This window comes from Telmatherina bonti (genome assembly GCF_933228915.1).
Source record: "Telmatherina bonti genome assembly, chromosome: 3".
NCBI classification, from domain to species: domain Eukaryota; kingdom Metazoa; phylum Chordata; class Actinopteri; order Atheriniformes; family Telmatherinidae; genus Telmatherina; species Telmatherina bonti.
In genome coordinates this window covers 35,268,311-35,292,163 of record NC_136621.1, presented here as the reverse complement: position 1 = coordinate 35,292,163, position 23,853 = coordinate 35,268,311, and positions in this window count along the sequence as shown.

The window sequence follows — 23,853 nt, the reverse complement described above, 5'->3', positions numbered from 1 at the left end:
CATCTATGGTTTATGTTATGTTCATGTTGCTTAAAAGATTCAGCGGGCCTTCCTATCTTACAGGATGAGGTCATAATCTTCCCTAAGAGATCAGTCTGTTCAGGCAAAGAGCGTTTCACTGGAAGGGGAAGCGATCACTCAGAGTAACGTCGTATTGATCAATGATAAATCTGCATGAGCGAAGCTAAAATATAGGCACAAAATTAAAATCAGAGCCGACAGAAACATTCGTGTCCTTCCTGTAATTTTTCACTCTTGTATTTATCATCATTATCAGTGATATTCCGATGATCAGCATCACAACTGTCATTAAGAGGAACGATAACAACCCTGTCATCATAATCATCGGGAGCGCCATCAATGCCACCGCAGCTCGTCATCAGAGAATATAACTCATTTTCACCTGACAAGCAAAACTGATGGAGGTTGCGGAGGCTAAATGATTGCTTCATTGCATGATTGCTGGCCATGTCTGCAGCGAGGCTCAAATTCTCTGCTGAAACATCTGCGTGGATTCCACGCCGAAACTCATCTCAACACAGTGCGGGAGGTAAATCGAGGGAGGATGACAAGGGATGCTTTTCCCACAAAATGAATTTTCTTTGATACGTTATTACAGCCAGCAGTAATACATCATTACTTCCTGTGTTTTCACTTCATTTTCCCACAAAGCGAAGGAGCTTGATGGAGATGCAGCACAGTGGACCCTCAACTGTTGCCCGGCGCTTTCCTCTCGCGTCACCTGAGTCACGAGCTGCCGGGAAAAAAAAGTGTTTTTTCTTTGTAGGTCTTGTTTAATCAGTCCTCTTTACCTCTCCTTCCGTTTGTGTTTGCAACCATATAACTAAGCTACATGTAAACCTCATGCCAGAGGAACCTTTTAGTGATGGGCGAGGACTGTGACAGCCAGACGTATAAATACATAAGCCCAAAGAAAAACTGCTTACATGGGTTTTTCTTTCCCTCTAAAACTTTGAGTTAGCATAATCTCTCCCTGCTCCTTTCTTCTTTCTGTTTGCTCACTCATTCTTTACTTGCACACACATGACTGAGCAAAGCCGACTGTCTTTCTCACACACACACACACACACACACACACACATGCACGCACAAACCTTTCCTGGGTACATGCTTTATAATGATAGACCCATACTGTACTTGGACAATAAAACACATCAGCAAACTACTCAGGCAGCCTCCACAGCCACTTTGTCTTGTCTTCCTTGTCTTTATGGCCACTCCATCTGGCCCTGATGACACCGCTTATGAGCCTTTTCAGCTGCCCTCTGCTGTGCACCGGCTGAGAGATCGAGATGTCATTACATTAAGTAAGGACGCTCTATTAGCTCAAATGGTGGCACATAACCACATAATCGGCCGTGGACAGCAAGTGTGGCTATGTGGGAGGTGAGATGCTAACGGATGGTGTGTGGGAGTGTAATGTTTTATGTTGGAGGAAGTGTGATATCTCCATTATAGACAAGCTTAATTGATAGGCTAAACAAGACAATATCAGCAGCAAATGGCCCCATAGATTCCTTTTTTCCTTCATCGTAGACAGGAATACTGTAGGATGTAACTCTACGTGTAACGAGTAGTAATGTAAAAAGACAATAGCAGCGTATTTAGAAGAGGTTGGAGAACAGTCTAAGATAATGTCATCGTTGTACAGACATAAAAGGCTAATAAAACCTGTCTAATGAAATGAAGGAAGCATTTCCCTGAGGGATCCCTCAAATCTTTCTTTCTTCTCACACTCCTCACACATAATCTCTCCTCTCCTCCACGCGCAGGACAGGGTTGTGTACTCCTTCCACTATCAGTGATGAGAATATTCCCCATCCTAGTAGTTGTCACAAATGGCCACGTTTGATTCACATAATGCATGATAGATAATAAAGTAACAAAGTAAAGAAGAGGTGAGTGTGAGAAGAGGAACAGCTCCGCTTTCTGCTCCAGGATGATGAAAACAACTGGTGAAACACTCACAAGAAGAAAACTGGCTGGCATAGCCTGCACGCGCATGCATGTGGAATAAATCCGGTGCATCACTTTTAGATTTTTTTAAAAAATGAAAGAAAGAAAAATTTACATATAAACTCCAACTGAGCAGCTTCAGGCCAAATAATAATAATAAGAAGAACAGAAAAGTGTGCTCACCACAAAACCCAGATCAGCGCTCGATGTGCGGAGAATCCCGAGGAGTTTCTCCTCTTTCTCGCCCCAAGTTGAAGGCAGATGCGGTCCCACAGTCCCGCGCGAGCTGCGGACACAGAAGGTGAGAGCACATTGGAGAGGAAAAGCACGTCGACCCGCAAAAAAGGCTCGCGCATCCCAAAAGAGGTCAGTCGCCCTCCCACCCACCCACCAACTGGGAAAAAGGGGGGGGGGGGGGAAGTACAGCGACATTAACTCGTGCTTAGGTCACCGAAACGAGCCTGTACCTGGAAACGGAGGCGGGATGACCAGAGGAGAGAATGGAGACGGGGAGAGGAGCGCGCGAGGCAGCGGCTGTCAGGTTGCACTTCAAACTACTGCTGATGATGCAGACCGAGATAAGCGTCGGAGGGGAGAGAGAGGGGGGGGGGGGGAGAGAGAGAGAGAGAGAGCACCCACTCTAACCAGTTAGGAAGAGAGAAACAGGGAATGACAGACAAATACTGAAAAGTTACTCAGCGAAGTATCTTTGAATCGATCCAAACCCGATGGTTTTAGTTTGCGACTAAATTGATTAAACTGCCAAAATAAACGAATAAATAAATAAATAGTAGTACAGCAACCTCATTTCAAGAAATCTTCAGCTTTTTTCGCATAATTTCCTGCATTTTTGTTCACTTTAAAGGTTTTAATGAAAGCAGTTCCCATATCGGTATTGAATTGAAATGTCTAGTTAACCAAACACTGAGTTTTCAGCAGAACACTGATCTCTGTGCTGCGTTCAAGTCCTAAAATCAATATCCCTGACTTACATATAGTCATGATTTACTCCTCCTGCCTTTGTGTCGTGTTTGCAACCTCAACAATTATAATTTTTTCAAATAAGTTTTTATATTTTTTCATATATTTCTTTACATTGTACACCAAGAAAGCACCGGGCCTGAAATGTTTGGGGAAGAACACAGAACAAATTCAGTGTCCTGTCACCTTAAGAGTACCTAGAGTAAAAGATCCACAGTCCATACATTTATGTTTAGTTGACTTCATTATTAGGGTCTTTACAGGATCAGTTGGACAACTGCAGCTCATTCAGAACTCTGCTGCCCGAGTCCTCACTAAGACCAAGAAAGTGGACCACACTAGTCCAGTTCTGAGGTCTTTAGACTGACTGCCGGTCCTTTAGAGGATAAACTTTAAAGTTCTGTTGCTTGTCTATAAAGCTCTGAATGAGTTGGGACCAAAATACATCAGTGACCTCTTGACCCGGTGTGAACCTATACCAGACACGTCAGGTCTTCTGGATCTGGTCTTTTACCAGCTCCCAGAGCCAGAACCAAACGGAAAAGCTGCATTCAGCTTCTATTCTACACATGTCTGAAACAAACTCCCAGAAAGTCTGAGATCAGCAGAAACACTCGGTTTATTTAAATCCAGGTTACAGAGACACCTGTTTTCTGTTGCATTTCACTGGTTTCTATTTAAAAGTCCAAAACTGCTCTGTTTCTTTTAAGCATTTTTAAACGTGATCATGTTTTTATTATTTTTTTTATCTAATGTTCTTTCCTTTTTATTTCTCTCCTGTTTTTTTTTATTTTAAATTGTGCTCCTTTTTTCTAATGTTTTAATGTTTCTGTGAAGCACTTTGAATCACCCTGCTATTGAACTGTGCTATAAACTTACCTTGCCCATTTATTTATTTATTTTATTTTATTTTATTTAAGTTGCAAAAAGAATGTTTTTCATTATACTGGTTTGAAGCAGATATCCTTGGCTGGGGCGTCACCAGATCATGGGGTATAGGTTACTTTGCTGTAAATCAGTAGAAGTGTTTTTTTTCCCCTTCCGGAGAAGGAAACAAACTTCCAGGGGTACAAAACATAACTTGTATTGGACATCTGCAACAGGAAAATATAGAGATTATTCTTCAGTCCATAAATCTTGAGTAATATTGGGGATTTTTAGGAATAACAGCTGACAGACACCTTACTATAATGTTTGCTGGCTCAGACAGGGGAAAAGGTAAGTCATGCCATTTTAATTTTTATCAGGTCAGACGTGAACGTGCATCAGTCTGATCTGAATTTAAATACATACAAAACAAAAATGCAAAAACCTGAGTGATGTTTCACAAATTTGACATCCAAGAAGAACTCAATTTGGTTTTGTAAAGGCAATGTCTTTGGGGGATGGATAGTAAACCAGGAGACAACTACTCAAAATGTATACATAAAAAATACCATTATCTATGACTCACAGCTTTTTAAAAACTTTAACATTGAGCTAATAAGACACATCTCTGGGGCTGAAAGATGAAGTTGATGCACAAAACTTATCTCCTTTGATTGTCAATTATGACAATTGGAGTTAATCCCAAAGAACCCCTTTGCTAAAATAGCTTATTTTCAGAGCAGATATAATCATGTTAGGTAGATTATTCTGAGGCTGAAAGTTTTGTATTATTATTTTTTCTAGCTCACTCTTCTATTAACAGGTGAGTGGGAGTTTATCATCCCCTTGGGTTCTCAACCGGATCCATTACTTGAACTTAGCCTCTGGCTCTAATTAACCCAAATGGTGATGGCCAAGTCACAATCTTGAACATTCTTAAAAAGGTAGCATACAAACCAATACTCCAGTTCACATCACTGTGCCCATATTTTATATACAGACTGCATTCAGCAGAAGGACAGTGGTTATTAACATACCTGTATGAGCACTTTGCTGCAGGAAAGGAAGAGATGCTGACGGGCATCATGATACTTGCATGTCTTCTTAAGGAGAAAGTAGCCTCCAAACTAAATCTGTACCCATGGCTCATGCACATAGACACTCACACAAACAGACAGTGATTATACAGCTACGGTATTGTACTTGACACTCAGTTCCACTGCTTAAAGAAGTCTGGAGTTATCGTTGCATTATACAGTGCTCAAAAAAATAAAGGGAACACTAAAGTAACACGTTGTAGATCTGAATGAATGAAATATTTTCATTAAATACTTTAATCTTTCCATAGCTGAATGTGCTGACAGCAAAATCACACAAGAATTATTAATGAAAATCAAATGTATAAACCCATGGAGGTCTGGATTTGGAGTTATACTCAAAATGAAAGTGGAAAAACACTACAGGCTGATCCAACTTTGATGTAATGTCCTTTAAACAAGTCAAAATGAGGCTCAGTAGTGTGTGTGGCCTCCATGTGCCTGTATGACCTCCCTACAACACCTGGGCATGCTCCTGATGAGGCGGCGGATATTCTCCTGAGGGATCTCCTCCCAGACCTGGACCAAAGCATCCGCCAACTCCTGGACAGTCTTTGGTGCAACTTGGCGTTGGTGGATGGAGCGAGACATGATGTCCCAGATGTGCTCAACTGGATTCAGGTCTGGGGAAAGGGCAGGCCAGTCCATAACATCCATACCTTTGCGTTGCAGAAACTGCTGACACACTCCAGCCACATGAGGTCTAGCATTGTCTTGCATTAGGAGGAACCCAGGGCCAACTGCACCAGCATATGGTCTCACAAGGGGTCTGAGGATCTCATCTCGGTACCTAATGACAGTCAGGCTACCTCTGACGAGCACATGGAGGGCTGTACGGCCCTCCAAAGAAATGCCACCCCACACCATTACTGACCCACTGCCAAACTGGTCATGCTGGAGGATGTTGCAGGCAGCAGAAGATTCTTCACGGCGTCTCCAGACTCTGTCACGTTTGTCACATGTGCTCAGTGTGAACCTGCTTTCATCTGTGAAGAGCACAGGGCGCCAGGGGCAAATTTGCCAATCTTGGTGTTCTCTGGCAAATGCTAAACGTCCTGCACAGTCTTGGGCTGTAAGCCAACCCTCACCTGTGGACGTCGGGCCCTCATAGCACCCTCATGGAGTCTGTTTCTGAGTGCTTGAGCAGACACATGTACATTTGTGGCCTGCTGGAGCTCATTTTGCAGGGTTCTGGCAATGTTCCTCCTGTTCCTCCTTTCACAAAGAAGGAGGTAGCGGTCCCGCTGCTGGGTTGTTGCCCTCCCACGGCCTCCTCCACGTCTCCTGATGTACTGGCCTGTCTCCTGGTAGCGCCTCCATGCTCTGGACACTACGCTGACAAACACAGCAAACCTTCTTGCCACAGGTTGCATTGATGTGCCATCCTGGATGAGCTGCACTACCTGAGCCACTTGTGTGGGTTGTAGACTCCGTCTCATGCTACCACTAGACTGAAAGCACCGCCAGCATTCAAAAGTGACCAAGAAAGCCAGAGAGCATTGGAACTGAGAAGTGGTCTGTGGTCACCACCTGCAGAACCACTCCTTTATTGGGTGTGTCTTGCCAATTGCCTATAATTTCCACCTGTTGTCTATTCCATTTGCACAACAGCATGTGACATTGGTTGTCAGTCAGTGTTGCTTCCTAAGTGGACAGTTCCATTTCACAGAAGTGTGGTTGACTTGGAGTTACATTGTGTTGTTTAAGTGTTCCCTTTATTTTTTTGAGCAGTGTATATTCCTTTGGTATCTTCCTGCTCCTAAAGGTGCACTTGCCTTATCAAAGAAACCCGGAACTTTCCAGCACAAAGCTACAGAACTGTGAAGTATCTCATGTATCTTCTAACATTTATTTACCACCTGCATATCCAACTGGAAAAAACTCAAATCCAAGATTCTCCCCTACCATGACCAATCAGATGTGATGTACTTCTACACCCAAAAGCTGTTTTTTACAATGTTAATAAAGGCTGGTTCAAGATTAGTTCATTTTAAAGATGAATGGCACAATCCATCTTTTGAAATGATATTAAAACACAAAGTTTCTGATATTTGCTAAAACTTAATGACCAAATAAACATTCCCCCTGTCTACACAAGCATAAATGATGCAGTTTGTTTTCCTGCAGCCAGATGTCATTACTTTTTAACAAGTAATGACATGACATGATCATATATGTATCTGTTTTACATTTGAATTCGTCCTGTAAATGCACTCCATTAAGTATTGCTTCCTAAATAAGATGGAAATATGATGCATGGGATTGATTCTGTCTTCTTTGGGAAACCACATCATCCTTCCAAGTAGGTAAGAAGGAGTACTGGCTAAGTTGGTAACGTGAAACACCTCAGATCATCCATTCTATCCAGACACAAGGTCAAGACTTACAGTGCAGTTCACTTAAGAAGATCATAATTTTCAAATACTTTTAAGACTTCCTGGCAAGGATAACATCACATTAGTTGGTTGTTATTAGAAAAAAAAAGGAAAGAAGAAGATTGTTTGGTTTTTATTTTGCTGCGCCACTAACTTTTACAACTTGACCCTAAATTTCATGGAAGTTGTCATGGTTTGTGTTTATCTTGGGCCTTTAGTTCTAGTTTCCTCTTTTTATTTTGTAGTGTTTTGTCTAGTTTCCTCTGTAGCCTTTGTTCCTGTTCATAGTTTTCACCTGGACTCAATTAGCTGATTCATTTCACCTGTGTTTTGTTCTGTCTTTGTCTGTATTTCTAGCGCTCTGTTTCAGTTCAATGTTGCAGGATCATCACACGAGTCTCCTGGTGTTGGTTTCTGTTAGCCGCCTGTTTTTGCTGCCTTTAGTTCGCTCACCTTAAAAGTCTAGTTTCTGCATCTCTGGCTCCCATCTCTGCCTTCTGGGTCCCCCCCTTGTGACAAAAGTCACATGAATCTTTATCACTTCCTGGATAGGATAACGTTATAGCTTCACTTATTCATGTATTAAAGAATGATCATATATAATTTTTAAACCTATGTTATCATAATGTTACCTTCACTGATGACAACTTTTACAACTCAAATTTATTAGCTTTCATCACACTAGAGGCTGCATATTCCATAACGGTAATTATAGGCTATAATGACCTGAATGAACAAACAGCCCAACAGGACACATTTGGGTGGAAAACTGTTATTCTCCTTGTCCCGCCCCCCCAACCCCCCACCCTCCACATGCAAGCAGGTGGCAGATGGAAGTCCTCCACCTACCTTTTAAACAAGTCTATTGCTGAAATGTGAATTAAATACAACAAAGATGGGCTTAAAGACAATGAAACGACACCTGGGGATCAATCCACCATCAGGAGTTGCCCTAGGAATGACCACCAGAGACACAGTCACAGGCTGATGCAGGCCAGGGCCCACACCCAAGCCATATGGCTCCAGTGCAGAACCCCTACCAACAAGCCAGATTAAAGAAAGATACTTAGAAAAGATTGTGCAGACCTGCCCTGACCTGCACCTGTTGGTGGAAATGAGACTGTAGTGACAGGAGCCAGTTGCTGAAGAAACTCCTCTGCATTGTGAAGGAGGTGTCAAAGGATTTTCTGTTGCACTCCAGGATTTGTCTGACTGTGGTCATGATCTTTTAATCCAACATTACTTCCTGAGCCTCGTCCAACCACAGAGCCAGCTCTCTGGAGAAGCCTCTTCAGTGTCTGCGTCCCTTTTTTTAGTGCCCGTTCCCCAGGACATCACAGCATAGAGCAGTATGCTGGGAACAAACATGAATGGGAAAACATCAACTGGAGCTTAATGCAGATTTTAAAGAAGGCCCGCTTCTTCAGGCAGTACACCCTGCTCTACCCCTTTATGTCAGTCCAGTCTAACTTGTCCAGATGTAGGCCCAAGTATGTGGATGACTCCACCACCTCAACATCATTCCCCTCCATGACCACCGCCAAACCCACCTCAGATGGAAGCTTTTTATCTGGGAAATCCTCAGAGTAGATTACAATGTTAAAAAAAAGAGAACTATACCAATATTGAGCAACATATTGAGTTTCTATTAAATACACGAATACTTCTTTCCACCAAAAGTGATTAAAAAGTCTTTAGCACACTAAAAGTCCTCTTATGAAAAGTTAGTTTCAGAACTATGATAAAAAGTATTAACTTGAGCCATATCTAATTTTCAAGCTGGTCTTTTTTTCTTTCTTTCTGTGAGCCAGCTGTGCAAACCATCATCATATTTTATTTGACTGTTCAGTACCTGACATCTGCATTATACTTCCACATTAAGAATTCTTCCAGTAGAGGAATTGTGTCTCATCTCGTGAATATTTTTATTTTATTAACTGCAAACCTGACTGCTTGGTGACAGCTGCTACTCACGAGGTAAGAGCGGCAGATAAGAGGAAAGAACCAAGGGGAAAAAAGGGAAAGCGGAACGGTACGGCACAGAGATCAGATGGGATGGATGCAGTTTGTTGGGAAAAGACTGAGACTGCCTTTACCTTTCTGGAGAAAGGAGACAGTGGGAAGGAGGAGGAAAACCATTCCAAGTGCTGAATCTTTTCTTTTCATATCTCATTCCTGAGTCACCACTTCATCTGTCCACCTACCCCCAGTTCTCTTTTCCTGTACGTGTGTGTGTGTGTGTGAGTGAGTCTATCTCTCATTCACCCTTCCCTGCTCACTTTCTCACTCTCCCTCTCTCTCACAAGGAACATCTCTTGTTTGTCCATGCACCCAAATGTCGGCAACATCCTGCTCTCTATTTGCAGAGCATGTGGGATGAAGTGTGTGCATTGTATGTGTGTGTGTGCCAGCTTTGTACTCATGCAACTTCGTGGAGCCTAGTGTATGTGGTTTCATTTGGGTGCTTTTGTGATATGTGTATTGAAGTATTGATCTGTGCTTCCACAATGTGTGGTTTCAGCTCTCTAATTTTGTACTTTTGTGAAATGTGTGTATGAGATTGTTACCAGAAAGATGCAACACTGATGGAAGATATGTGTGCCACTGTGTTATGAATCCCTAGGATCATTTTCATTTCTTCATGAAAGGCCACATGTAGGAAGTCATAAAGAAGGGCAGGAGTGCATATTATAAAGCCTTTATTCTCTGGATTTAAAGTTTCAGGCTCTTTCTTTTGCTTCTGAAAGCTGTGTAGGCTTTAGAGCATTTAGTTAAGACACCCTGGGATTCAACTCTTCAGTAGATTTAGATCTAAACCTGGATTTTGAGGTGATGAATCTTATTGCTATGCACCCTCGGTTGTATCTGTATCCATCTGTCAATCTTAACTCTCTTTCATGAATCACCCGGTTGTAACTGAGTTTGCCAGAGGACATGGGAGAAAAACAAACAACTGAATGCTATCAGTCTTAACAAAGTTACAGAAGATACTGTAGGGAGAGGCAACTGAGAACAGAGATAATGGAGTTAATACCTCACAAATATGGCACAATAACACAAATACGGCCCCATAACACAAATACGGTACCATAAAACCAATATGGTACCATAACATCAATACGGTACCATAACACCAATATGTTACCATAACATCAATACGGTACCATAACACCAATATGTTACCATAACATCAATACGGTACCGTAACACCAATATGGTACCATAACAACAATTTGGTACCATGACACAAATAAGGCACCATAACACAAATACGGTACCATAACACCAAAATGGTACCATAACATCAATACGGTACCATAACACCAATATGGTACCATAACACAAATAAGGCACCATAACACAAATACGGTACCATAACAACAATTTGGTACCATAACACAAATACGGTACCATAACAACAATTTGGTACCATAACATCAATACGGTACCATAACACCAATATGGTACCATAACATCAATATGGTACCATAACATCAATACGGTACCATAACACCAATATGGTACCATAACATGAATATGGTACCATAACACAAATAAGGCACCATAACACAAATACGGTACCATAACAACAATTTGGTACCATGACACAAATATGGTACCATAACACCAATATGGTACCATAACATCAATACGGTACCATAACACCAATATGTTACCATAACATCAATACGGTACCATAACACCAATATGGTACCATAACAACAATTTGGTACCATGACACCAATACGGTACCATAACACCAATATGGTACCATAACATCAATACGGTACCATAACACCAATATGTTACCATAACATCAATACGGTACCATAACACCAATATGTTACCATAACATCAATACGGTACCGTAACACCAATATGGTACCATAACAACAATTTGGTACCATGACACAAATACGGTACCATAACACCAATATGGTACCATAACATCAATACGGTACCATAACACCAATATGTTACCATAACATCAATACGGTACCATAACACCAATATGGTACCATAACACCAATATGGTACCATAACACAAATACGGCACCATAACACAAATACGGTACCATAATAACAATTTGGTACCATAACATCAATACGGTACCATAACACCAATATGGTACCATAACATCAATACGGTACCATAACATCAATACGGAACCATAACACCAATATGGTACCATAACATCAATATGGTACCATAACACAAATAAGGCACCATAACACATATACGGTACCATAACACCAATATGGTACCATAACACAAATAAGGCACCATAACACAAATACGGTACCATAACAACAATTTGGTACCATGACACAAATACGGTACCATAACAAAATGCATCACCATAATGCCAATAAGGCCCCGTAACCCAAATAAAACACCATAAAAAACAACAAAAAAAATTTAACTTGGCATACAGTGACATTCATCTTTAGCCTCTTTCACACTTCTTGAAGACACATTACCTTAAAACTCTGCATCTTGAACTTGTTAGATGACACAGTGACATCTATCATGTGTATTTCTGGCGTTGCTGCTTCCCAGCAGTGTCCCAAGGCTGAGAAACTGCACTATACAACTTTATCATCTCGGACACTGTGTGACGTTGCAGCAGCTTCACACTAGAAAACACACTGTCTGTTTTTAACACGCACTGTTGGTGATTCTAGAAAGAAATGCATGAAGATTAAAAGAGAGAAAATGATAAAATAAGCGTCATCGTAATATCATCTTTGTCTGGCTGGAGAGAGTTAACAGGTCAGACAGGGTGCAAGATGGATGCAAAATTTGCAGTTGGGCCGCTTGATTGGGAAAATGGCAAAAGTTCTGTTGTGTGTCTTTAAGGACATCATCTTCATATATATGGTTAATCTGCAATAGGCACTTTTTAGGCCTGGCACTAATACTGTCCTCCACTTGTCCAGCTTCTTCAGATTTTTCCACACACAGTGGCATATTATGCTGCGTTATGCAAATTGGTGAAGTACACGGACAGGACTGAAAGTGAATGAAAAAGCAGCCAATGTCCTTTCAAGTAACCTGGAGAACTTTAGCTTGAGACTGCTTTACTATATTATGACTTCCCTGAGGGGATTAATAAAGCATTATCCATTTGATTTCATTTAAAATATCCCAAAGGAGGCTGGACCCCGAGGAAAAGATTATAAAAAAAAGAAGAGACTTTTGTAGACTACTTTATATAAAATATCACAAGTTCCAATGTGGGCAATCACCTTTTCCTGCCTATGGTCCTCTACCACAGCCGGATCGTTCTATGGAATACTTTATCGTATTAAAGACCTACAAAGAGGACGGTGGAACTTACTGGAGGCACTTTCCCAATTTGGGGATAGTTGCATTAACTTTCAAAGCTTCTCCTTTTTGCTCATGCGCTTCATCAGTTACCATCATCTTCCTCTGCAGTTTGTAAGCAGTTGACAACCACAAGTGTTACAGATTTCCAGTCTTGATCTGGATATCTGTCTTTGAACCAGAAGAATTTACTGTTTGGATACCTTCTAATAAGCCGAAAGCTTAAAAAAAGGGTCACAAAAGATGGGGGGGCAAAGCCAACTTGGATGGTATTGTTTATATTTACATATTGTCTTAGTTCTGGCTTATAAGCATCCATACAATCTGAATGAGGTCCACCATCTGTATGAAACAGTGTCAGACCACAAAGGTTTTTGGGGTATGTAAACAAATAAACATAATTACATAATAAATAAGGTGGATGCTTGAGATTACTTGAATTAGTGTGTTGAGTAGTTCATTTTAAATGTTAGAACATTTGCAGAAAGCCAAACATTTTTTCTGCCTGCTCCTCGTTAAGCAGTCCAAATTATTCTTCCATTAATTTTCTTTAAAATACCATTGAATAAGACTATTTAAAGCTGTATAGGCTCCTTATCCCTGGGTTTTAATTATCCATCCCCCCTGGGCCGTCATCATTAAGGCAAGCCAGACACTGGGACATATTTGGCATTATATTTTTAATGCAACAATAACCGGCTCAGAAAAGAACCACCACAGAATATTCAGTGTGTGTCTTGGCTCAGCTCCATAAACTGGCACGTTATTATACTTTATTCCCCTCCTCTTCATTTTTTTCCAACTCATCTCAATGAACCCTTCCTTTTCCTCCACAGATGATTCTTTTTGCCCCTTTAAAAAGTAAAAATACAGCATTGTCATACATGTTCCATCGATTTGCTTACAGGGTTGCTATTGCCGTGTACGTGTGCTGTGCAAGTACGGTAGGGCTGACGGTGCATTGTATGTGTGCAAGTTGTTTATGTGCATCTCTGTGTGCAGCAGGAAATTCAAAAACTAGGCCATATCGACCACCCAGGGGTTTGAAAGCTCAGGGGGTACCAAAGCAACATGGTTTAAATAATTTAAAAAAATGTCTCAACGCCATAAAAGGAGGGGGAAAAGACAACACATGTGCACTTTCTCATGCATGCAAGTAGAAATGTGTGCACACAAAGACAGGCAGAGCTCAAATCTGATAGATCCTTGGCTCATGTTATGTTCCAAGCGCTAGATCAAACATTATATCACAAACATATCTGAATCAACCTTATGCTGCTTGGTAAACATCCATATTTCATTTATTGTGGTTCTTTTTAAGCTTGTGATGGTGGCCAACCAGTTCTCTGAATTAGTACCTGACGAACGGGCTGCAGGACATGTCAGTGTTGATCCAACCTGAGTATAATAGACATGAGAGTAATCAGCTATGTGCTTTAACCTGACCTTTGACTTCATTAGAGGTTCAGTGCAGTGTACCTAAATGTTTTAATTGTATGTTTTAAAGGGTTTGAAGCGGAAGCAATGTCTGAGCCAATGCAAACAAAGCATTGTGAGATGGTGGGCAATGTGCTGAAATAATAGTCTCATACCATGGAAACCTCTCCAACAAGGAACCATTTAAGAGCTCTATCATGGTGGATACTTGAATCGTCACATTCAGTGACAGTATGGCCACCACAGTCTGACAAGGTATGATTGAAACACAACTACTGAAAGTCTTAATCCAATAATGTTTTAAGTGTTTTAGGGAAGTTATTGCTCATGTTGTGGTTCATGCAAGAAAGCTTTGTGGTTAGGTTTAGAAAAACAACTCTGATCTGGCCAGCTGGAATTTATAGTAAAAGCAATAATGGGACTTTATTTAGGCATTTTGTGGAATGCCACCATGTGCAAAAGACAATGGCAAAGACACTTGTGTACCTTTTTCAGAACATGTGTAAGAATTTGCTGTGAGGTCAGTATTTTGTTTTTATAATCATTTAGTCTCTGTGCTGCTCCATTTATACATTAATTATGCTGATTCATAACTGATCCTTTTGGCTCAGAAAGAGAATAGAATTGGATCCCAGTAAAGAACCTAATATCAGAGCACATCCTCTAATATATAATTGGACAGACTAATGTAAATCAGGAATCTAAAACTCTGGTTCTTTCTGTCCTGCAGGTTTAACACGTTTCCCTACGGGACAGTGGAACTCAAGGACCACAGTTTCTGATCTGATCACTCAGAGAAGCAATGATGCTACTTGTAAAGATTCAAATGCAAACATAGACATTTTTGTGCTCCTTTTTTCTAATAGAAAACTCAACTATAGATTCAAAATATATCTTTTACTGAGATTTCTTTTAGAAGCACAATTGGAAGGTGATGCAATATCTCAAATGATTTCAGTTTAAATTTCTCCAAAACATTTAAGACACAGAAAAAAACCCTGCTTAAATTAGGTTGCTGTCTCTCCTAAATTTGAATATGCCAGTGCTGCTGAGCTTTGATGACAGTTTCTTAAAAAATATGAGGCATTATTCCCCACTCTGTTTCGTGAAAGACATAATTTGTGCCTTTTGCTTCCACAACATTTAGCTCATTTTAACTTCCCATTTTTTTTTTTAAATTTACATCATAACTCTAATACATATCCTCCCATAGATAAGTCCCCTGAGGCACTTTAACACGTAAATTGTAAAGCTAGGGATCACTGCCCTTCTAGCTGATAATTATGCCTGCTCATTTCATGGCCAGTCAAGCAATAAACCAACCGTTTCCAGTCACCAATTGATCTACTGGTACATCTTTTGTGATGTACCAGTTGTTCAAATATTGACTTGATTCTGGCTCTTTCTGTGTATAAAGTAACCACATTCAATACTCAGTTTTCTTTTGGAAGTGTACTAAAATGCCTGACATTGAACATACTAAATCATTGTGAATAATCTTGTCTGGTAAGTGCTCAAAAAGAGCATCTATGAGTCTCTTGTGCTTCTTGTGCACATTGAAAACCTGCTCTGCAGTGGTTTAATTAAGCTCAGTGGCATCGATAACAGGATTGGATATTTGACTTACATACTTTCTAGGTTTTCACATAATTATTGAGTAAAGGAGGCAGCTTGTTCTGAACTCCCATTTAAGTTTTTTGGTGACTTATGAAAGCCTTTATCTGGCATCAAATAATAATAATAGTAATAATTTAAAAACATACGCAATAAAGTCATAAAAGCCCTATTTGTCACTGGGCTCTGTTACTTTTTCTGTTTCATGTAATTTAGCAGGAAGGGAATGAGTAAAAAGATTCATGAAGTTATTGTGAAACAAATGATCCACGGTACAAAAATATGTAAAAAAAATAAATGGTGATGTGATGACAGTACTTGTTTTTTTCTTTTTATTGCTTTTTCCTCTGGATCATTTTAAAGGCGAAAGAAACATTTTTCTTTCTTGTCAAATTCCTGTACCTGTGACACTTTCAGACCATAGTGTAAGCTTTCAGCAAACCAAATGAAGTTTACAGAGGTGAATTACCAACCTTTAACAATTTCTGACAATGAAAGTTTAAACTGAGAAAACATTCACAAAATGAATCACTTTTCTCTGCAGAACAGAAGCGTCACATGTAAGGAAAACATGAGGAGATAAAAAGTACAGCGGCGTAAGCAGAGGAGTGTTTGGGCGCTCTCCTCTGTGGCTTAAAATGTTGTTGCACTTATTCTCTAACGGGCCTTCAGGTCCCAGTTTCACATGTTAATTGATATACCCATTAAAGAGATAAGTAGGTTTGGGGAGAGAGAGAGCGAGCCAAGGAGCAGATAAGTTACTGCAAGGTGTAGTCTGAGGAGGGTGGGGGGGAGTGAGTTGCTGCAAGATGACCCCAAATTTCATACAATTAGTTAAGGGGATGGGTACACTGGTGTCTGAAATACCAGAATTAATACTCTATGCTATATGTGTGTTGCATGTAGAGAAGAAAAAGAGTGTACTTATTGGCTAACAGTGCAGCTCTCACCTAGTTTAGGATGAGTCACAGTTCGCAGAGCTGTTAATTATGCCGATGGCTGAATCAAAACTCGGAGAACAAGAGCAGCTGTCTGTGCATTTACATATCACACAGCCTACATGGAAAGGAAGGGAGGGAGGCATGAAAGAAAGAGTGAGGAAAGGTAGAGAGAGAATCAGCGGAAGATAGGAGGGGGAATGGATTCGGAGAGATAAAAACAAACTTAGGAGGAACTAAAAAAGATTCAAAGAAAAAAAAAGGTAAAGAATCAGGGCAGGGGGAGGACAGCTGAGGGAAGTGTGCGGTGCAAAAAGCAGTGTGACAGAAAAATGCAGTAATGATTATCTTTGCTTTTGTGCTGAAATCTCAGCATAAAAATCTATTTTAGCATGATGATGTCAAACAAGTGTCTTTCTTTTACTCAATTTAAGAACAAAGTCATCGCTCTTGACAAGACATGCTGCAGCTATCACAAGTTGTTAGCATACAGCTGACAGGAGTTTAACAGAGGCATTCTATTTTCCTTTCAGAGTAAATGGATCTTTTTTGTGCCTTTTTTCCACCCAAAATATACAAGTTGATAAACTTGAGGCAACCTCTGACCAGAAAAAAACTTATAATTTCAAAGCTGTAAACATAGCATGCTATTAGCATGAAGCTGCCAAAAGCTAGCCTGCTGCTGGACTTTGAAGCTTTAGTTTCTCGTCTAGTTTTCTTTTTTAAATAAAGACTGCCGAAGCATAGAGCTGTCACTCTAACAAAAAAGCTTCAGACTAACAGATTATAACAAAAGTTTTAATGTAAAAAAAAAAAAGAAGTACAAAAAGTGAAGTTTGGAGGATACTGTGTAAACCTGGGAGGATGTATTCATGTCCCTGTGGTGCATGTTGCATATAGAATTTTCACTTTTGTATTAAGACAGCAAGGCAATACGTATAAAAATGATAACATTATAATCTTAAACTTGTGCTCCCAAATGTTTTTAAACTTGGGTGGTCGCTCCGTGCTCCCGTATATACGTAACAAATTAACACTGGCAACAGAAAACCAAGTGGCTGTTTTAAACTTGTTTATCACAATAATAATTCACAGTTACACAGTGTTCTGTACTGCTTTGCCTTGATTTACAATAACTGGCTTTAAAACATGCTATTAAGTGTGTAAAGAGAAATTTGTTATGTTCTTGCCATCTAACTAAAAATGTCTCATCGGTCAGGCAGCTTAACAAGAACATGAAAATTATAGCCAAGCAGCCAAACTAAATGTCAAACAGAAAGTAAAAACAACTTGGACTCTGAAATAGTAAAAAAGGTTATCTGCTGGTCACATTGTATTTCTATGACAAGATCTGGGAGCTGCTCCTCAAAAGTGTCTGCTATCGTGTTTACTTCTGATGTTGTGTTCATACTCTTGTTCACATTGTTCACATGAGCTCCTGTGTTCAGGTCATAATTGCAAGTTACACGCGACACGTTGCCTTGCATCAGCGTAAGCGGCCTACGTGCCAAACGAGCGCTTAGGAATGCTTGGCAGCCATGATACATAGCGTGCTGTAGGTTGACGCTTTGCTAACAGCAGCAAGCATATCCCATCCCGAAGCAGCAGTGGCATTTTGTAACACAAAATTTTGCAAAGTCGAGACGCTGCTATTAAACTGATAATTTACTATTTAATAGTACATGGACAATGTCACGGTACAAGTTGACTGATGGGCCGGTTCTGGCTTGTGAGCTCCCAGTTGCACAGCCCTGTGGATGTAACTGAGATATTTTTCAGTGGGTCCAATAGTCCACCAGGTTTAAATATGTACTCTGTGTAACATTAATCCATTTCTTCTCAATATGCCAAATCATATATGTTCACCTTGCTCACATCCTTCCAGCATCGAGAAAGCAGACAGCTAAATGTATGCTGTCATTAATTGGTAAACAATCTTGTAATAATTGATTAAGTTTATTAACCTTTTTTCCACATGAAATACCTGGTATTTTTATGCAACATGACATTACTGATAATACTTTGACACTTTTAAAAAAGTTCAAATTTACCTAATTGTGCTCATGCATCTTTATCACATTATTTTCTTCTTTCTTTTCTTTTGTTTCTTTAAAGTGAGGTCTCTGAGAAGAATGTACACCGATGCCTGCTGTACCATTTAGCTTGGTGACACATGACTGCTGTTATTTATTCCTTCAATAGCTGTTATTTAAAAGAAAAACACATTTTCTTTTGAAGCACATACAAAAAGGAAGACAGAAGAGGAGGAAAAAAAGAAAAACTGGAGAAAATGAAGAGTAATAAATAAGATGAACAACAAGTAAATCACGTTATGATGTTTCACACGATTTGAAGGAGAGCTATGAGTTGGTGACAGGAGCCATAATTTGCCACCAGGAAGAAATTTTATTGTGCCGATTTCCAGCAGAAATTAAAATACCACCTTTGAGAACATTTTACAGTCAAGTTTATCATCTGCTTCCATGTAACGGATTCGTTCGCCGCTTCTTTGCCAGTGTGTTTACTGGACGTGAGGGGAAGCCAGATGAGATAGTTGTGTCAATCACAAAGACTTCGTTCATGACAAGCAGGTGGCTGTGGTGGTGGAGGTGGTGGAGGTGGGGGGGTGCGAGCAGGGTCTCTAGTGAACAGTCTCTCTCAGTCTTAGTCATCAGAAACTGAACTCAGCTGAGCCGCGGAGAAAGAGGACACAAGCCAACGTTAACAGACAAGCTGCATTAAAACTTGATTAATATTTTCTTTACGCAATAAAAAGGTTTAGAGTAATATGTCCACAGTTTAGACATCATGACGCCAATGTGTGTGCACACCAGCATTTTATATTTCACACAAAAACTAGCTGTATGCGGACTGTTGAAATCAATCATATAGCTGCCTGTTTTCCTCTGTCATCTCAAGAATGATGCTCTTTTTAGAAACAAAAATGTTTCATGTTAGATTTAGAAATGTATGCAGTCTGATCAGCAGACTACAAGCTAATAACACTGTTAAAACCAAACACTCTGTCCTCTAAGTGTCTGCAAAGAACACCTAAAGTTGCAGAATCTAGTATAATTCTCATAATTTCAGTACGAGTACGTTTTAATCAATAATAACTGAGAGGCCTTTGTTTATTGTCTCCCTCTTGGACCCTTATAAAGGTTCAACAGTTGCAGGTAATGCAGTATGTATGTAATTCCTACATCTGTTTGAACAGATGGGACTTCATTCTGAGCTTCTGGTGTGATTTTATCCTTTGGGAGATGTAGATATTTGACCGAGTGTAATGATCAGACTCGCTGCTTTGATGGAGAAAAGCAGTGAGGAGCTTTTTTCCCCCCAAAAGCTGTCCTAGTCAGAAAAAATCTGAGCTCCTGTGTCACATCAGTATCTACAGAAATGTTAAAGATTTGATGCTTTTAAAAGGTTCTGTCAGCGCGTAATCTGTCATGATTCGTGGTTGAAGGTGAGGAGGAAGAACAACGAGCCAGGTGGAATTAAGATTTATTTAGTGAAACTAAAGGCGTTGCCATGGCAGGGTAAACAAAACATTCAATCCTACCTAATATACCAACTGCAGAAACAACCTGATCTCATGTTAAATATTTAAATCTTGTCCAAACAAAATGGTAATTTTCTTTTTTTTTTCCATTCTTGTTTTAGCGGATCAAGATGCATCTGTCTCATTAGGTAATCATTGATTTTGGGGCGGCTGTAGCTCAGGAGGAAGAGCAGGAGGAAGAGCAGTTGTCCTTCAACAGGTAAGTTGAGGGATCAATTCCAGGCTTCCCCTGAAATGCCGAAGTGTCCTAGGGCAAGACACTGAACCCCAAACTGCCCCCCGATGTGCCTATCGGGGTATGATTGTGTAGAATGAGTGTGTGTGTGAATGGGTGAATGTGACAAGTAGTGTAAAGCGCTTTGAGTGGTCTGTATGACTAGAAAAGTGCTATAGAAGTACAAGTCCATTTACCATTTACCATTTTCTTCACAGCAAACAAATCAAGATCAAATTTTGAGGACATTTGTGAAATCTGGGCTGCAGGGTGATGTGGTGGTTAGCACTGTTCCTGGTTCAAGCCTTTGCTAGGGAGCAGTTCAGACTAAGGGGAGGGGTTAAAACTGTCTGTGGAGTTTACATGTTTTCTTCAGGCGCTCCAGCTTCTTTCCCCTTTCAAAGACAATCGTGTTAGCGTGAATAGTTGTGTGTCTCTCTGTGATTGACTGGTGACCTCTCCACTAGAGCTGGACAATACTACAAATTTTTGTATCGGTTCAGTACCAAGTAATTCCAGGGCAAGTATCTCTGATACCGATATTGATACTGATACAGACACCAATAAAATATCAATAATTTTTTAAATTTAAATTTCACAACCATTTTATAATTTTTACCCTTAATTATTGATCATGATTAGGCCTATAATAAAACAATATGAGGACTTTAGAAAATCAACAGAAAAATTTATTGACAAACTGGATAATACATTTAAATTAAAGCATTTTTGTTTGTGAACAATGTAAAACGGGGGTGGGACTCCAGTCCTCGAGGGCCACAATCCTGCAAGTGTTGGGAGTTTCCCTGTTGCAACACATCCTGATACCTATCTGACTTAATTAGCAGACTGATTTGATTTCAGTTTAGGTGCGTTGCAGCAGGGAAACTCTGAACACTTGCAGGACCGCGGCCCTCGAGGACTGGAGCCACACAACCCTGATATAATCAACAACATTACAAAGTTGTCAACAGAGCAAAATAGCTAAACATAAGCACAACCTGCCATTGGTTAGCTCTTATGCACATTCTTTGGCTTTTCGGTCCCGAAGCCATCTGCAAGAAAAATATCCATGTCATCCCACTGATACTAGCCTTTTTATTACTATTAATATCAGTATTGATCCATGCAGCCTTACTGTAGGGCAAACCCTGCTGCTTGCTGACCTGTTGATTATATGCTCATTTATGTCTCAGCTGGTAAATCAGGACTTCTGCAGGTTCTGAGACTTGACGTATCGAGAGCTGATACTAACTAATAACCAAATAGTGAAGTGGAGCACAATCAACTGAATCAACACATAACAGCTCAGATGTGTGTCTGACTGCTTACTGCTCAAATTAAGGTTGTCAGCGATGACTGTGATCCAGCAGTATTGAGGGAAGTGTTTTCTGCCAATATATTAGCATAATATAGAAATGATTGTCTCTAAGAAAGAAAGTCAAACCAAAAAGGTGATTATGATAAAAAGAAGTGTTTGCATTAAGTTTCATGGTGAATATTCTGAGTTTTATTTTGGGTACATCAAATAAAATCTTGACTCTTTCTAAGAGTGTCTCATCTTAATCAAGTGTCCTCACAACAACGTTGATAAAACACACAAAGAGATTTACATGTAACTGATTCTTTCTGAGCTTTGGAAATGATGGGCCTCCGACATGGCTCAGTTTTGGCAATTATCACACAACCAATATGAAGCAAGCATGCATCTGAAGGATTTCTTTACTTTGTGAGAATCCCAACTGCTTGCCTCCCCCTCCCCGCTCAACTCCACCTCCCAGCAGATGGAGAATAACTCATCACAGCACTGTTGGCCAACGGAAACTGATGAGGATTTAAACAGTGGATGAAGATTTCCTTTTTTTTTTTTTTTTTTTTTTTTTTTTTAAAGAAAGTTCATAAAGTTGTTCTTGGATTTTCTAAAACTGTCCGTTCCAAAAAGCTCATGAGTGCCTGACAGTGTAATCCCTTATGACTAATAATGCGTATATGTAATCTTATGTGCCTAAACAGAGCACATAAAGATCTAATTACAATCTAATACAATTATAAATGTCCAAATATAATGTTTTGTTGTTAAACATAACAAACAACAAAACAACAAGTATCTTGGAATCAAAATCAGTACAACTGTAAATTGTCCTTGGGTTTTTTTTTGGAAGGTGCTTTAAATAACCTTTTATTATTAATATTATCATCAAGTTGTGCTGTGACTTGAAGTTCAGCAGTTAGAGTCCTGCTCCCCTACTGCTGCAACCCCAAGGGGAAGTACCGGTCCCAAGCCCGGACCGTGCGAATGGGGCTTCTGTACCAGTTTGGTAGTTGGAAGCTGATGATTTGCTGTGGCAACCCCTTGAGGAGGAAAAGCTGCAAGGAAAACAACATTTATATTATAATAATCCAAGTATTTTAGATCCACTGTAGCTCAAATCAGCTCAGTTCATTATGTTATGAATTATATTTCGTATGTAACTCGAGGTATTTTATTTTATTTTATTTTACTTTGGGTTCTATAAACTATATCTGACATTAGCTGGATGAGATTTTGACAGGAAAAAGGTAAATGAGAGAGTAATAACATGCAGCAAAGTCCTGCATTGCAGGATTTGAACCTATGCCAGCTCTGTTGAGAAGCTTCTGTAGCACAACTGGCCTGGTTGAGCTGCCAACTCAAGTAGCCAGTGGTGTGGTGTCAAAAAGCTCCGCTAATGTCATGATTTTGTTAGACCAGCCTTATTGGTTGGGAGGGAAAGCAGTTCTGCACATGGTTTCATTCCTCCATCTTGGACTTGTTTTTCTTCTCAATTTCAACAAAATGCTTACCAAAAGGAAAGGTAAGAGACAAAAGAGGGGACTATTAATATATTACCATTTGCAGCTTTCCTTGAATTCAGATTGTCCCTGGATTAAAAAAAAATTTGGTCCTCCGTCGGTGTGGGCTGTGCCCTCTGCCTGCGGGGGCGGGGGGCTGCTCACGGGCTCTTGGGGCCCTGGGGCCTGCGCTCTGTCTGCCCTAGGTGGCCGGTGCCCGGCGGGATCGGCCCTTGCCGGCCTGGGCCTGCTGGGGCCTGTTCCCCCTGACTGCGGGGGACTCTGGTTGGGCACCTCCTTTGCCACCTCCTGGGCAGATGCATGGCTGGCTCTGGAGTGGGGGGGTTGGGATCTGTACCTGGGGGTGACTGTCGGTTACCCGGGTCTCTGGGTTCTCCTGGCCTTCCTCTAGCTGTAGGCGGGCGGGGTCACATTGGCATGATCACTCTTCTCTAAACACGTTCCACTCTGAATGTTCTGCATGAATGTTCTGCATGTGTCACAGTCACTGAGTCATCCAGCAAGTTTATTCACTAACAGCAGGTACCTCTCTTTCTGTCTTTTTGACTTAACTTGCTAGTTTCTGGTCCTCATGATTGTCAACGGTTTTGTTCTCCACGAATCTAGAGTTGGCTTGTGTGGGTGTATATA